Raw genomic sequence first — 16,561 nt, 5'->3', positions numbered from 1 at the left:
GCTGATTTGAACACAGGCCATCCACATAGGATCGACATTAAATTCTCAATTGCAATATTTTGCTTGCTCAGCATGTGCAAGATGTCCATCCATCCATCCATCCATCCATAACCGCTTATCCTGTGCAGGGTTGCGGGCAAGCTGGATCCTATCCCAACTGACTATGGGCAAGAGGCGGGGTACACCCTGGACAAGTCACCAGATCATCACAGGGCTGATACATAGAGACAAACAACCATTCACACTCACATTCACACCTACAGTCAATTTAGAGCCACCAATTAGTCTAACCTGCATGTCTTTGGACTGTGGGGGAAACCGGAGCACCCAGAGGAAACCTACACAGACACGGGGAGAACATGCAAACTCCACACAGAAAGGCACTGTCAGCCACTGGGCTCCAACCCAGAACCTTCTTGCTGTGAGGCAACAGTGCTAACCACTATACCACCATGCCACTGCAAGATGTCTAGTTAGTCTCAAAGAAGTATAGATTAGTTAGCAATTCTGACAGTGATTATGGAGATTATTGCATTAGAGGTGTTCATCAACACCTGAGAAAAATGACTGAGAAATTGTCCCTTGTAACTCGTTTCCTGTATTGGAATATAAAGAATGAATTGTTTTAATACAAACTGAACACTATACTTAAAAAAAATCCCAGAAACATGAGTAATAAAATCAACTAGCTGAAGAAATGAACTTGGTGATTAATTCAATTATTTAAGAAAAATCAGATGCAATGGAAGAATTATTAGTGAGTGAAATAAATACTAAAAAGAATCACTGAAAGAAAATAAACCAATAACATGTTCAGTATAACGTTCAGATATTGATGTTTCCTGTTCTAAAAATTACACATAATCAGCAAGTATACTGTATGTTACTTTTTTAGTGTTGCCATTAATTTAATAGTTCCAAAGAAATTACAGGACATGCAAAAGCTTAGACATGCCCATAGTGCATGTAAGTCAGAACTGCAAATGTGACATAAGCATACATTGTTATAGCCATTTTTATTTCTTAACAGTGTTACTCCTTTTACTATGCCTATTGTAGCATGGTGGGTCGATAAGCCCACTGAGAAGTGCATCATTATACTCGAGCCAAAGTGCTTCAAGATATTATTTTCAGAAGCTGGTGACGGAAGCCACCGAACCGCCCCCATTTGAAAAAAAAAAAATCGATGAGCATTTCTCTATGAGCCACTCCCTTAGCCTGCCTATAACGCAGTGGTAAGGACGCTGTCTCCAGCCTAAGGGTGATATAATAGCTACCTGCACGAAACACAGCAGCAGCATCAGGAAAGGAGCTGTTACAAACATCAGAGCAGGTAACATACTTAGCTTGGGTCCATTTTCTTTTGTCCTGTTTGCATACGTCATGTAATTTTGGACTGATGATGTTTGATGTGGTTCAGAGAGTCATTGTCTGGCTCATTTTCATTTTCAAGCTAACCAGTTCATCCTGAAAATGGGCAGTGATGCAGTCTCTATATTGTGTATATCTGAGTATTTACATAAAGGTACTGAAAGGATTTATTTGGCTATGGATTAATATTCTTTTTTTTTAAAGCTCAGCTTATGGTTATAGTTTGGGGTTAACAGAGACAGATTTACAGCTTGTGATTCACATTTGAATGAATTTGATATTAAACCATGGTATGTATACTCTTCAAGAAACAGACAGCTTGCTTCTAGTAGCCTTTATTAAATAGCAGTATTTATTATGCCCATCCATTGATGTGCCTTGTATGTATTTGGCTCCCCCTAGGAGCATTTTTCCCACAGCAGGAAGTACTATAGCTATGACCCCTTCAGCTGTGAAAAATGAGGAAGTAAGTTCAGTATTGACCACGTTTCTCCTGTGATAGACTTGCTCTCCTTTAACCTGCTACCATAATTTGTTTTGTGAGTGTGAAATTATTGTCTGTAAGTACTTATCATTGCATACTACTGAAATAACATATACCAGGGAATATGTGACGATGATGCATTTATAACTTTGTAAAGAACTTTCAAGGTGCTACATCTAAGAATTTTAATTTAAAACATTCAAAGATTTAACTAAAATTCAACAGAATGTGAAGAAATGAAAGTTTTGACATTATGTCAAAGACAACTATGTATTGTGTTAAAGATATCTGCTGAAGTTAACATGCTAAGCAACTAGCTTCAGCCCGTCCTGCCTTGGAATGTCACTTTTTACTTCATGTGGCAATAGTGAGTCACTGTAGTGTCCAGTCTGCCCTCAGCTCAACATGAGAGGATGAAGAAGAGGGTATGCATGTGACGTCGCCGTAGGCAGAAGTCACTGTGGTTACAAGACTAACTTACTGTGTGGCAGCATTAGTGTTTAGTTCAAATGCCATGAAAACACACAAATGTTGAAGGCACTGCCCCTGGTTATTAAGGACAGGTTGTCAATAAATGGAACAGTAAACACAATGATGGCTGAAACTCTTGGCAAGCCAGTATTATCAGCAAATTGCGTCCAAATTCACATTCCTTCCTCTCAGTTGACTTGCTCACAAAGTATTCACCGAGGTGGAGCACATATCACTTGAATCAGCATGAATTTACCTTTCCAGTGATGTTAGCTACGTGTCTATGCAACAAAGTGTTAGGAAGAAAAATAATTTTGAATTTATAACAAATTTAATCAGAATTACAATCTGCATACAGCTCTCCGTCCACCTCTAAAAACATTACTCTTGTTTAAATTACTCATGACCTTGTCACTGCATTGATATGCAGTGTAATACGTATTACTCGTCACACATATATCACAAGAAAGAGTGGAACTTGAGCTTTGTAATGATGCTAGTCACATTTGTACAATATTTGTACATACCGAGTATTCACATTATGAACACAGTTCAAGCTTCTGCAAAGTAATATCTTTACTACTTTCTTCACCCATTTTTACAATCCTGCTTCTCGGTTGATCAAAAAGTCCATAACGCTTCACAATGGATTGCATATCAAAATAAACAGCACAATTTATCCTTTCTGAAGATCCTAGTTGTTTTCTATGGGACACAGCACTGTCAAGAAACTCACAGCAAATAAAACAATGACCTTTTCTCTGTTAGACACAAAGTACATATTTTTACAAATTGCTAAGTCATGCAGTATCCCACCATCATAGTTGTGACATTGCAAGAGTCTAGACAAAACCACACAAGATACAGCATGTATGGCTAAACCTTATAATGTCCAAGAGATGAGCCTAAAAGTAAAAGTAGTGAAATTACCTTGAAAATAGCTTAGGGGTCATAGGATTAACACTGGCGTTTCTTTCCACTGATGGAGACAGCTCTTGGCAAGTAAAGGGATGGAGTTTGATGCTGAACTCAGTTTTTCTTTGAGACTGGAAGTAAGCAGCTCTTAATGCTGACAATTGCTGTTTAACAATAGCTTATAAAAGGTAGTTAATTTTTATAACATTAGTGACAGTGTTAATATGTTTGATAAGTTAGCTCTTTGTCATTACACAGTTCAGATCAGGTAAAATAGTTGTATGTGACTGGAACAACTCTTTAACTTGTGGGAAACAGAGGAACTGGAAGCAGGCTTCAGAACAGGTGTTTTTTTTTTTTTATTTTAGCACTTTTCAGTGACTTATAATGATACATAAATGCATTACACACATGTGACTGGATGTCACAGCTCTCTCATCTTTGGCTGTCTGAAAGACACACAGAGACACAGGTTAATAGACAGCCAGTAATTTGACACAGGTGCACCTCATCACATTACCTGCTGGTTCAACCTGCCTCCTCGCATTCATAGCTGATGCTAGACCATACCCCCACTGCTTAACTCAGGCTGGGGAGCCGTTTGGCCTGCAGCTGACTCCTCCCTCTGGCAGGAGAGGTAATCTGCCACCACCATCTGTGCCCCCAGCCTGTAGACTACCTTGAATTTAAAGGGCTGAAGGGCCAGATAACAATGAGTAATCCATGCATCCTAGCAGTAATACCAGAGAGTGCGGACCACCAACTTGATGGCCAGACACTCCTTCTCTATCGTGCTGGACTTTGACTCTCACATGGAGAGCTTGTGGCTGATGTACAACACCGGACGCTCCTCCCCCTCCACCACCTGGGACAAAATGGCCCCCAGTCCTCTGTACAACGCATCAGTCTATAAAACAAAAGGGAGAGAAAAGTTGGGAGAATGCAACAGCAGGCCCCCCCACAAAACCACCTTGACCTGAGCAAAAGCCTGTTTGCATGGCTCCATCCACTGGACTGGATCTGGTGCCCCTTTTTTAGTGAGGTCAGTCAGTGGGCTGGTGATGTACAAAAAGTTAGGCACAAACTGCCTATAATAGCCAGCCAGCCCCAGAAACTGTCTCGCCCCCTTTTTGGGCTTAGGTTTCAGGCAGACTGCAATTGCTGCAGCTTTATCAATTTGGGGACGCACCTGCCCATGACCCAAGTAGAAGCCCAGATACTGTACTTCCACCTGCCCAATTGCACACTTCTTTGGGTTTACTGTGAGCCTAGCATGCCTTAGCGACCTCAGAACCGCTCTAAGATGCTATAAATGCCGCTCCCAATAATTACACTAAATGATGGTCATCTAAGTAGGCCACCACATGTGCACTAGGGGGATGGAGATTTTGGTCCATGAGATGCTGAAATGTTGCTGGAGCCCCAAACAACCCCAAAGAAAGGGTGACAAATTGGTGTAAGCCAAACAGAGTGGAAAAGGCCATTTTCTTGCAGCAAAATGGAGTCAAGGGTATCTGCTTAATATCCCTTTGTTAAATCCAGTGTTGAGTAAAAGCGAGCTACTCCTAACCGATCGAGCAGTTCATCAATGTGAGGCATTGGATATGCATCAGATTTAGACACCACATTGACTTTTCAGTAGTCCACACAGAACCGGATTGATTCGTCAGTCTTAGGAACCAAGACCACTGGGCTGCTTCAGTCACTGTGCGACTCTTCAATTACTCCCATCTTAAGCATAGCCTGGAGTTCATCCCTAACAACATTTTTTCTTGTGTTCGGGGAGCCGATACAGGCAATTGCACACCACCACCCCTGGGGGAGTCTCAATGTGGTGTTCTACGAGGCTAGTGTGACCAGAGAAGGGTGAGGACACATTGGAGAAGTCTTCCTGCAACTTAATCACCTGTGCTCTCTGGGGCAGTAAGAAGTAGTCTCTACAAGGGACTGGGGTGAATTGGGCCACACTTTTTAGACTTACCTCCAGTCCCAGCTCCACTTTCTCTGGAACTACCATCGCCAGAGCCACAGGACCCTCCTCTCTCCATGGTTTCAAGAGATTGAGGTGGAAAATTTGACATGTCGCCCCATCTGGCCATTTGACCTCATAGTCGACCTCCCCAATTCACAGTGTGACCTCAAAGGGCCTTTGCCACTTGGCAAGAAATTTTGAACTTGAGGTGGGCAGTAAAATGAGGACTTTAGCTCCTACTGCAAATTCCCTTAGCCGTACCCCTCTGTTGTACAGGCAAGCTTGATGTTCTTGGGCCTGAAGCAAATTCTTCTGAGTTATGTGACTCAAGTTCGTGGAGTTTTGCCCTCAGGTCAAGTATGTATTGAATCTCATTTTTGGTTTGATTAGATTAGATAAAACTTTATTGACCCCTTTGGGAGGGTTCCCTCAGGGAAATTTAAGATTCCAGCAGCATCATTACAGATGAACAGAGAAAAGAAATAGAGAAAAACTTCTAGATAAATTAAAGTATTTGCAAATAACTTATTTTACAAATATAAAAGAATAAGATATGGGGAAGAGAGGGAGGGGGAAAGGGGGGAGAAGCGGGGTTAGGGTAAGTGTGTGTGTGGGGGGGGGGGGGAGCAGGAAAGATACTGCACTTTATATTGCACATTATATTGCACATTATCCGGTATTGCTTATTGTTAGGCTAGGCTAGGCTACTGCTCCTTCCTGTCCTCTGTCCTCCTGTTACCCCTCCTCCCCCCCAGAGAGGAGTTGTACAGTCTGATGGCATGAGGGACAAAGGAGTTTTTGAGTCTGTTCGTCCTGCACTTGGGAAGGAGCATTCTGTCACTGAACAGGCTCCTCTGGTTGCTGATGACGGTGTGCAGAGGGTGACTGGCATCATCCATGATGTTCAATAGTTTGTCCATAGACCTCTGCCACCATCACCAAAGAGTCCAGCTTCATGCTGACCACAGAGCCAGCACGCCTGATCAGTTTGTCCAGCCTGGGTGTGTCCTCCTTGGATGTGCTGCCCCCCCAGCACACCACGGTGTAAAACAGGACACTGCTGACCACAGACTGATAGAACATCCACAGGAGTTTCCTGCAGATGTTACAGGACCGCAGCCTCCTAAGGAAGTATAGCCTGCTCTGTCCCTTCCTGTATAAGTGATTGGTGTTGCAAGTCCAGTCCAGCTTGCTGTCCAACCACAGCCTGAGGTACTTGTAGGAATCCACAGCCTCCACCTCGACTCCCTCGATCAGAACTGGTCATGACCTTGGTCTGGACCTCCCAAAGTCAATGACCAGCTCCTTGATCTTTGAGGTGTTGAGTTGCAGATGGTTCCTGTTGCAACACAAAGCAAAGTCCCTCACCAGGCTCCTATACTCCTCCTCTCTGTCATCACTGATACACCCAACGATGGCTGTGTCATCGGCAAACTTCTGAATGTGACACAACTCTGAGTTGTAGCAGAAGTCCGCGGTGTACAGGGTGAAGAGAAGAGGTGCCAGCACCATGCCCTGGGGTGCTCCGGTGCTGCTAATTACAGTGTCAGACGTGATATCCTTCAGCCTGATGTACTGCGGCCTGTCAGTGAGGTAGCTGGAGATCCAGGTGACCAGGCAGGGGTCCACTCGCATCCTGTTCAGTTTGTCCTGAAGCAGTAGGGGCTGGATGGTGTTGAAGGCACTCGAAGTCCAAGAAGAGGATCCTCACTATGCCATTTCCCTTATCCAGATGCAAGTGGGCTTGGTGTAGCAGGTAGAGGATGGCGTCGTCCACACCAACACCTGCCTGGTATGCAAACTGCAGACAGTCCTGGGCATGTTGTACCTGGGGTCTGAGGAGGCTGAGGAAGAGCCGCTCCAACGTCTTCATCAGATGTGAAGTGAGCGCCACCGGTCGGAAGTCGTTCAGCTCGTTGGGCCGATTCTTTTTGGGAACTGGAATGATACATGATGTCTTCCAGAGGGTTGGCACTCTCCCCAGCTGCAGGCTGAGGTTGAAGATGTGTTGGAGTGGTTCACCCAGTTCAGCAGCGCAGGTCTTCAGTAGTCATGGGCACACCTTGTCCGGGCCTGCTGCTTTCCTGGGGTGAAGCTTCCTCAGCTGACCTCTGACCTGGTCTGCAGTAATGCATAGAGGAGTCTGTGTTGAGGTGGGGGAGGAGGGGGCTGCTGTGATGACTGGGGGGAGGTGTGTTGAGGGAAGAAGGAGAGATCGCTGCAGTGAGGGAGAGGGTGGGGGGACGTGGGCTGGCCCCTCCTCCCAGTTTTCTCTAATGATGTCCTAGACACCACAGGGCTTGTGCCCATACAGCAATTCAAACAGGGAAAACCCGATGGAGGCTTGTGGGACCTCGCACACTGCAAACAGAAGGTGGCGCCACCTGTCCCAATTTTTAGCATCCCCATGAACGAATTTACAAATTGTGTTTTTAAGGGTTTGGTTAAATCGTTTGACCAGCCCATCCGTTTGCAGATGATAAACACTAGTATGACTCAATTTAATCCCCAATAATTAATACAATTTGCACAGTGTGCGTGACATAAAAGTAGTGTCTTGATCAGTCAGGATTTCTTTCAGAATCCCGACTCGGGAGATAACACAGAAGAGTGCAGCCACAAGACTATGTGCTGAGATATTGTGGAGAGGCACTGCTTCCGGATATTGCGTTGCATAATTCACTATGACTAATACAGAGTGATATCCACGTGTAGATCGATCTAATGGCCCGATGAGATCCATGCCAATTATTTTGAAGGGAATCTCCATCAATGGGCGCAATGACACTTTTGGTATGGCCACTGGATTCACCAGCCGATATTTGTGACATGCCGCACACCACCTGCAGATGTCGGCACAAATCTCTGGCCAATGGAAATGGGCCATGAGACAATTTAGTGTTTTATCCTGCCCCAAATACCCTGCCATAGGATTATGATGAGCCGCATGGAATAAAAGTTCCCTATGGCTCTTCCAGACCAACGAGTGTGTCATCTTTACTTTAATTTGAGTGTCTTGTGTCATTCGATACAGCCTGTCCTTAAAAACACAAAAGTACGGGAAGGATGGCACAATGTTAGGCTGGAGGATTTGGCCATCAATTATTTTCACTTGACCTGTCATATGCCTGCTCCAATGGGATATCCCCTAAGGGATTCCCCAGAGAGGGATGAGGGCTCTCCCCACTCTCTGTGTCATCATAATGCGGTGCTGACACAGACGGCCCTGGGACCACCTCCACAGCTAACGTTGCAGTGGGATTTCCCCCATGGCATACTACTGCAGGACCCACTACTATCTGTTTCATTAATGTTTTAAGCCCTGGGTAATCGGTTTCCAGGATCAGAGGGTGGCTGAGACCTAACTGCTGCCTCCACGCTATGTTTCTCTCCCTGGAAGTTAATAGTGATGGGCATTAGCAGATATTTGTGTATATCACCATGCACACACTTAACCTTCACCAAAGGTGCATTTCCCAGTGCCCCGCATTGAATCAGGCTTTGATGTATGGAGGTCTGATTGCAACTCAAATCTGCCAAAGCCTGATGTGTACCCCCTTGAATACTCATCCTGTACGCCCCTGCTCAATTAGGGGAAGCCTGTGGTGCAGCAGAGATGCGAATCAGTAGCTCCAGCTCCTTGCAGAATTGCTGATTCCCTGCCTTCCCTCTATGCCTACAGACCTGCCCAGGCTTGCTCTTGGTTCTGGTGGGCATGGATGAGTTCACCTGTGGAGAGAGAGGGGGTTAATGGTGGCACAGACACAGGAGGAGAAGGGAGAGTAGAAACATGAAAGACGGACACGAGTGTGAGGAGTGGGTTTCGGGGTAATTGGCCCCCATTTCTGAGGGGCAAGGAGAGGGAGGGGGAGAAGGAGAAAATGAGAGAGAGAGGAGAAGTTGTAACAGTGCCTGCTTCCGGAAATGCTGTGAGGTGGTCCTTGGCCAGCCAGACCGCCTCCTCCAGCGATGTCGTTTGGTAACACCGGATCCACACTGATGTCCCGCTTGGCAGCTGGGCAATAAACTGCTCCATTGTCACTTGCTCGATGATGGACTCAACATCGCACTCATTGGCCAGCAGCCATTGTCGGCAGGCATCCCGGAGCTGCTGTGTGAATGCAAACAGCCGGCCCACTTTGCCATGTGCCAGTGAGCAAAAGCGCTGGCACTGCTCTTTCGGGCAGCAGCTGACCTGCTGTAGGATAAGTTGGCTCGCTTCAGGTTGGGGTACTCCAGCATGTTGGTGGCTGGGAGCTGCTGAGCCACGAGCTGGGCTTCCCCCAACAGGAGCAGCAATAGGCGAGCCACCCACTGTGAGGTTGGCCATGAGCTCACCTCTGCGACACACTCGAACAGCTCAAGGAAGGCATCATCATTGTCCTGCGGCCCCATCTTGACCAGCTGGATGGGCACGCTGGCAGTAGGGATGACCGCTGGAGCACCCATGGGCTGGATCCAGCTCCAAATCACCTGCCAGTCTTCTGCTTGGGCTTTGAGCAGGACTTGGAAACGCTGGCCCTGAGCTACTGCCAATATGACGAGAGCGTGCTGCTGGTGCTGGAGGTTGTTGGTGAGCATTTGGAGGAGCTTTCTGACTGGTTCGGACTCCATGGCGGCGTTTGTTCCTCAGTCCCGGGTTTTGGCATCAGTGTAACAACTCTAACTCGTGGGAAACAGAAGAACTGGAAGTGGGTTTCAGAAGAGGTGTGTTCTTTTTGTTTTGGCACTTTTCAGTGACTTATAATGACATGTAAATGCACTACACACATACATACACCACTGGGTGTCACAGCTCTCTCTCCCGTTCCTGGCTGTCTGAAAGACACACAGAGACACATTAATAGACAGTCATTAATTTGACACAGGTGCACCTCACCACATGTTACCTGCTGGTTCAACCTGCCTCCTCACTGTTCACAGCCAATGCTCAACCACGCCCCTGCTGCCACAGTGATGAACTCAGCCAGCTTGTCCTTTAGCTAGCTACCAAACTGATACAATTTTATGTATCAAACAAACCAGGCATACTGACTTTATTTGGATAATTCAAAAGGGATTTTAGTGCAACTAACAACACAAACTGTACAGGAAAAAAAAACATTCAAAATGGTGTCGATTTATATTTTGGTTGTGACTGATTTCTTGCTACCATGGTTTTGCTAAAAGCTGAACTAAACAAGCTATAATATGAACAAAAATCGAACATTCCTGACACAAAATGGCAACTGCAAATCCATGTTTCAGTACCTGGATTACAGTTGTTCCTGCTAATTGGAACAATTCATTTGTTTTTTTTCTTTAGCTTTCAATAGTCTGTAAAAAGATAACTTATTTCTTGTTGAATTTATTTGTACAGTCAAGCACACAGCAGCTCTTTCCCATTTTAGATCTTTTTTTTTGTAGGTTTTCTCATGGTATTCAAGCTGAACGCTGACGCTGCTACTCAGTAAGCTAGTCATTCTGCCACTCAGTGGGTGTAACCGCAGTGACTTCCACCGATAGTGATCTCAGGTGCATATAATCTATAGGCTGACACAAAGGAGGAGGGGGGAGAGACTGTACAATTCCTTGTTTCTTACAATAGGGCTTAAAGATGGCGAACAAGTTATATTCGTTCAGTTCATTTCAAAGATTTGTTTGTTTCATTTGTTCATTCATTCAGTACACTAGCACTTCCAGAAAGACCAATATGTTGTAGTTCATTCCTCCAAATCATTCAGCTACTATGGTTGATTTTCTTATTGTCAAACTAAAAATTCCAAAATAATAGCCTAATAGTTGTACTGTAAAATTCGCCCTATACTAAAATAAATTATTGGTCAATGTTATCAAGACAACATATGAAAATGGCCTCAGTCGTCTAAATCTCCTCCTCTTGCTCCAGGTTCTTACGGTCATTTGCAATTGTTTAATTGACATGTCAGTAAATCAATCTGATTTCAGCTTTTGGCTAGTGATTCCTTTGAAATGATTCATTGAGCCCTCTAATGGGGTGAACACCCCAACTTTCTAGTTATATGCTGCCTACAAATTTATTTGGAGCGTGGAGTAAGAATTCACCAAGTGGCCAATTCTCACATATAGCACTGGCAGAGAGAGGCCCCAGGCAAGAATACACTGAACACCACTTCAGCAGCCAGAAGCTCCAGTATGTTGGACTTTGCTAAATACCCGGCATGCTGCGAATTTGTAAATGCAAGTCTTGTGCGGTTTGATGACCATCCTGAGAATTTAAGAGCCTGGAGGTCAGCCTTTGTTGGTGTCACTCAAGGGTTGGACCTTACAGCTAGTGAAGAGCTCAACTTACTCGCCAGGTGGCAAGACAAAGAATGTTCTGTCTGTGTAAGAAGGTTGTGATCAATTCATGTTTGCGACCCCAGTGTAGTGTTAGACATGGTCTGGAAAAGGTTAGGTGAGTGTTATGGCACCCCTGAGGTTATTGAGAATGCTCTTTTAAAAAACTAGAAAGCCTTACTAAAATGTTTGAAGACTCTGCGAAGTTGAGAGAACTGGGAGATCCTAATGGAATTCCTGGCTGCAAAAGTAGGTGGATACCTACCTGGCCTAGCATACCATACAGTACCTGGACACTGCCAGAGGTATCAACCCTATAGTGGAGAAACTGCACCACTATTTGCAAGAAAAGTGGATCTCTTGTGGCATGAAGTACAAAGAAGAAAGCAACTCCTCCTTCCTTCCATTCTGATATTTCACTAGTTTCATCTGTTATGAAGCAAGGGTCAGAAACAACTCCAGCTTTATCATTCTCAGTGACAACTCCAAACACAGACATCAGAGAATTCCATCTCTGTCCACAAAATGAAGGTGACTCCCTAGAACTCCTCCAGCACAGATTCAGCCATCAGCAAGGACTATCTTGGTAAAACTGCCTGATCCAAAATATACAATAGATTCAGGATGAAGAGGCTAGAGGAATGTAAAACTTACTGAAGGATAATGGCATCTGCTTCCTGTACTGTGTATCCCAGGGGTGTCCAAACCGATCCATAAAGGGCCGTGTGGCTGCAGGTTTTCGTTCCAGCCATGCAGCAGCACACCTGACTTGGCTCATTCAATCAACTGAACTGTCTTCACACAGTCAAATACTTGCAGCCACACCCACCCTTGATTAAAGGGTGGGTGTGTCAGTTGATTGAATGAGCCAAATCAGGTGTGCTGCTGCATGGCTGGAATGAAAACCTGCAGCAACACGGCCCTTTATGGATCAGTTTGGACACCCCTGGTGTATCCTCTTCTCACCTTGCACACAATTGCAAAGCTCCAGTGTGTGCATAGAGTGTGACTGTAAAGACCACATCACTGCTTTCCATCCAGGCTTTGAAGGCCCCTAGCCCCTCTTCAGAGCATGGTGGGAAAGAAGACCCCCATCGTCAGCACCTTCAATAAATATCACATGCACTGAAATCTGTAGCAAAGGTCTTTCAACCAGGTCTTGCTCAAAAATATGCTTGGTCCAAGTGTATCCAAAAGGTAAGCCCAAGGTTGCTGGGAAGATGTATGCATGTATGCAATGCTTGACCACCAGAGTATTAGCAAAATCAGAGTTTTTTGAGCACTTTGACATAAATAGCCATACATGTCCCTGTTTGCTGAATACCTGTGCTGGTGTTCTCAAAACCTCTGAGAGGAAAGCTTTAATTTGACATTCCCAACTCTGCTTGAATGCATTGAAATACCAGATAACAGGGATGAGTTACCTACACCAGAGGTGGTTCAGAAATATCTTTGGGTCTAAGATACCAGAACTGGACCCATATGCCCAGATTCTTCTGCTGCGAAGAGGACCACAGAGACTACTTAAGATTCTTGTGGTTCTGGGACAATGATCTCAACAAGGATCTCATTGAATACCCAATGAAGGTCCACATTTTTGGAAGTAGTCCTTCACCAGCAGTTGCTATCTGTGGGCTCTGGTGAGTCACGAGGGAAGGTGAGCTCAAATCTAGAAATGATATTTACCACTAGGTGGAGTGAGACTTTTATGTAGATGACAGCATTAGATCATTCCTAACTGTATTGTAGGCTGTTTATGTACTCCAAAGAATGCAGGCATCACTAGCAGAATCAAAACTAAGGCGCCACAAAATCACATCCAACAGGATGTGTTGGTAGCATTTCCACCATAAGATTGTGTCTGTGTGAAAGATCTTAGTCAAGGGGTCAAGGGCATGCTCATTCAGTGCAGTCTTGGCCTGAGCTGGGACACAGCCACAGACATATTTACCTTTCAAGTATGAGGCAGCAGCAAACCATTCACTCAGCACAGCATCCTCTCAACAATGAACAGTTTTTACGATTCCCTTGTCCTTGTAGCACCTGTCACTATCCAAGGGAGGTTCCTGCTCAGAGAGTTCGCCAAGGAAATCGACAACTGAGATTCACCACTTCTGGGATAAAGTTGCAGGGGGTGGGAAACTTGAAGAGACTCACTGCAGGAACTACAAAAACTTCACATTCACAGAACATTTTGCTCAGAGTCACTGACAAAAGCAAAACACACTGAACTGTTTATTTCCTCAGATGCTTCTACCTCAGGGCCATCTATGAAGATGGACAATGTGACATTAGCTTTGTTCTGGGGAAAGCACAGCTGACTCCAATAGGTGAAACCACCATACCAAAATTTGAACTTTATGCAGCTATGTTAACTGTAGAGAGGTCAGACCTCAAGCCAGATGTGGTGTATTGCAACAATAAAGTTGTATTAGGCTATATATATACATTGAAAACAGACAATTTTATGTGGGTGTACACAATTGGGTTCAAAGAATTGGTCAGTCTACCAAGCCTGAACAGTTGCATTATGTACCAACAGAACATAACCCTACTAACCATACTTCAAGGTCTGTTTTTCGCCTCTCTTCTTATAAATGTCCTGTGGTTGTCAGGATCCGACCTCTTCTACCAACCTCCCAGATGTCATCCTGCAACACCAGCCACCTTTGAATTGATATCTCCAGATTCCTGATTTGTCCAGTTTTCCACATTGTAATTTATCCTTAACCCCAAGTGAGTTCTGCCACAACAAGTGTAATTGGGAAACCACTCAACCCAGAACACTTTGAGCGTTTTTCTTCATGGGACTCTCTGCTAAAGGCAGTGACTTGCCTTGTCCATATGGTCCATTCCTTTCAGTCCATTTCTGGCATACAGAGCTCTATGAACCTCTGGACTTTGGCTAGTTAGAGACACATCAGCAGTGTCTTCCACAGACTGTCACATGCAGAAGACTGCAGAGGACTAGAGAAAGCCAGACAATGGCTGATCTTCCAGAAGAACATCTTGGCATATCCCCACCATTCACATTGGTTGGCCTAGATGTGTTTGGCCTCTTCTTAGTCTCAGCTTGCCATACTTGGGGAGAACATGCCCAGAGCAAATCCTGGGCTGTGCTGTTTACTTGTATGAGCACCCAAGCAGTGCATATTGAAATTGACTTGATGGACATATCAAGCTGCATAAATACACTGCAAAGGTTTTTGCTGTTCTTAATCCTACTAAACAGCTGTATTTAGACTGCAGAATGAAATTTGCAGGTGCAAGCAAGGAATTGGGATTTCTGAACATAGCAAAGCAGAGTGAGGTACAAAAATCCACGAGTGACCATTCATGTACTTTGGAATTCAATCCACCCCACACATCCCACATGGGATGTTGATGCAGCATGGATCTCATTCCCTCTCCCATGAGGTCCTCTGCATATTCCTGGCTAAGATCGCTGTAACAATTAATGCAAGGCCCTTTGTCCCAATCTCTACCGATCCAAACTCACCTCTCATACTTAACCCAACTATGTCACTCCCCCAAAAGTTTGAAGCCTCTCCTCTGCCAGGAACCTTTTTTAGGAGTAACCTGTTTAGGCAACAGTGGAAGCAGGTGCAGAGTCTTGCTGACAATTTTTGGTATCGCTGGAGAGAATGCCTTCTGACTCTGCAGACCCATCGCAAATGGAATGCAACTCAGCCTGACATCCAAGAAGGAGACCTTGTACTACTGAGAGACTCAGGCAGCTCGGAACAAATGGCCCATGGTGCTTGTCTCCAAGGTTTTTCCTACTGCAGATGGAAAGATACACAAAATTGAAGGAAAGGTCACCAAAGAAGGATCAAGCAAGAAGTACCTTAGGCCAGTGAATGATGGTATCCTCCTTCTGTCTAAAAGAGATCAAAATGGACATTAGATATGACATTTTTTAAAATACCAGGTGGGGAGTATTCTGCCCATCCATTTATGTGTCTTGTATGTATTTGGCTCCCCCTAGCAGCACTTTTCCCACAGCAGGAAGTACTATAGCTATGACCCCTTCAGCTGTAAAAAAAAATGAGGAAGTAAGTTCAGTATTGACCAAGTTTCTGTCGTGACAGACTTGCTCTCCTTTAATCTGCTGCCATAAGTTGAGTGTGAAAGCATTGTCTGTAAGTACCTATCTTTGTACACTACTGAAATAACATACCAGGGGATATATGTGACAGTGATGCATGTATAAATTGTGAAGAGTTTTAATGTTGTAACTATTAGCATGTTAGCCATATTGGCTAATTGTCCTATTCCTTTCCTATGTAGCAACTAGCTAGTGCCATTTGAATGCTGGTAAAAGAAAATGTTTCTTCTTTTGCAATTGCTTTCACTTTCTTTGTAAAAATGCACACTATCACACTTTATTTGTAAAAATTCATAACTTTTAGAGTTTATTCAATATGTACAAGATAACTATATTTGTTTAGTTATTTACATGTGTTAAATTTCCTCAGTACAGTGTTATAAAGTACAGTATTCAGGATTGGACTTAAAAATTGTTGGCGTTTCATTCCTAATTCATGAATTCTGGTATCTTATAAAAGCCAAAAACTAAAATGAATCCTGACACTTTTGCATTTAATGGATGGAGTTTGGCTGGCTATTAGTACACACAATGAAAACAGTACAGCACTATTTAGTTCCAGCTTATTTAAAAAAAAGCTATGTTGGTTTCCCTAAGGTTTTGTGCTTCGGTTTTTCAACTGACAACCACAAAAGGTACAAAACTTTTAGTCCCAGTTTACAACAACAAATCAGAAAAAGTTGGGATGGAAACTGAACTTAAAACTGGGGGGGGGAATTATTTACAAATCTTTGACCTGAATTGCACTCAAAACAATACAACAGCACATTATTTTATGTTTAACCTCAATTTTGTTGGGTTTTATTTTTTCAAAATCATTTCAATTTTGATTCTTGCAGTACATTTCAAAAATGTTTGAGACTGGAAAACATTTACCACTTTCCTTCTCACAACACTTAAAAGATGTTTGGGGACTGAAGACACCAAATGAAGCATTTCAGGT

General features: G+C 44.1%; 1 protein-coding gene across 4 annotated transcripts in view; it reads left to right on the top strand.

Moving 5' to 3' along the window:
- The first annotated feature begins 1,282 nt into the window (after positions 1 to 1,282).
- LOC132868012 (protein rapunzel-like) overlaps positions 1,283 to 16,561 on the top strand; it is a 31,762-nt gene continuing 16,483 nt past the window's right edge. The window contains exon 1 of one of the 4 annotated variants that reach the window (XM_060900991.1): positions 1,283 to 1,333. The gene's annotated coding sequence lies outside the window, so the exon portion shown is untranslated. Of the gene's footprint in view, positions 1,334 to 1,841; positions 1,932 to 15,543; positions 15,653 to 16,475; positions 16,560 to 16,561 lie in introns of those variants that run through there. The other 3 variants (XM_060900989.1, XM_060900988.1, XM_060900990.1) reach the window with 3 other exon arrangements.

The sequence above is a fragment of the Neoarius graeffei genome, chromosome 19 (assembly GCF_027579695.1).
Source record: "Neoarius graeffei isolate fNeoGra1 chromosome 19, fNeoGra1.pri, whole genome shotgun sequence".
Classification (NCBI taxonomy): domain Eukaryota; kingdom Metazoa; phylum Chordata; class Actinopteri; order Siluriformes; family Ariidae; genus Neoarius; species Neoarius graeffei.
This window is presented reverse-complemented; position numbering and strand designations above follow the sequence as displayed.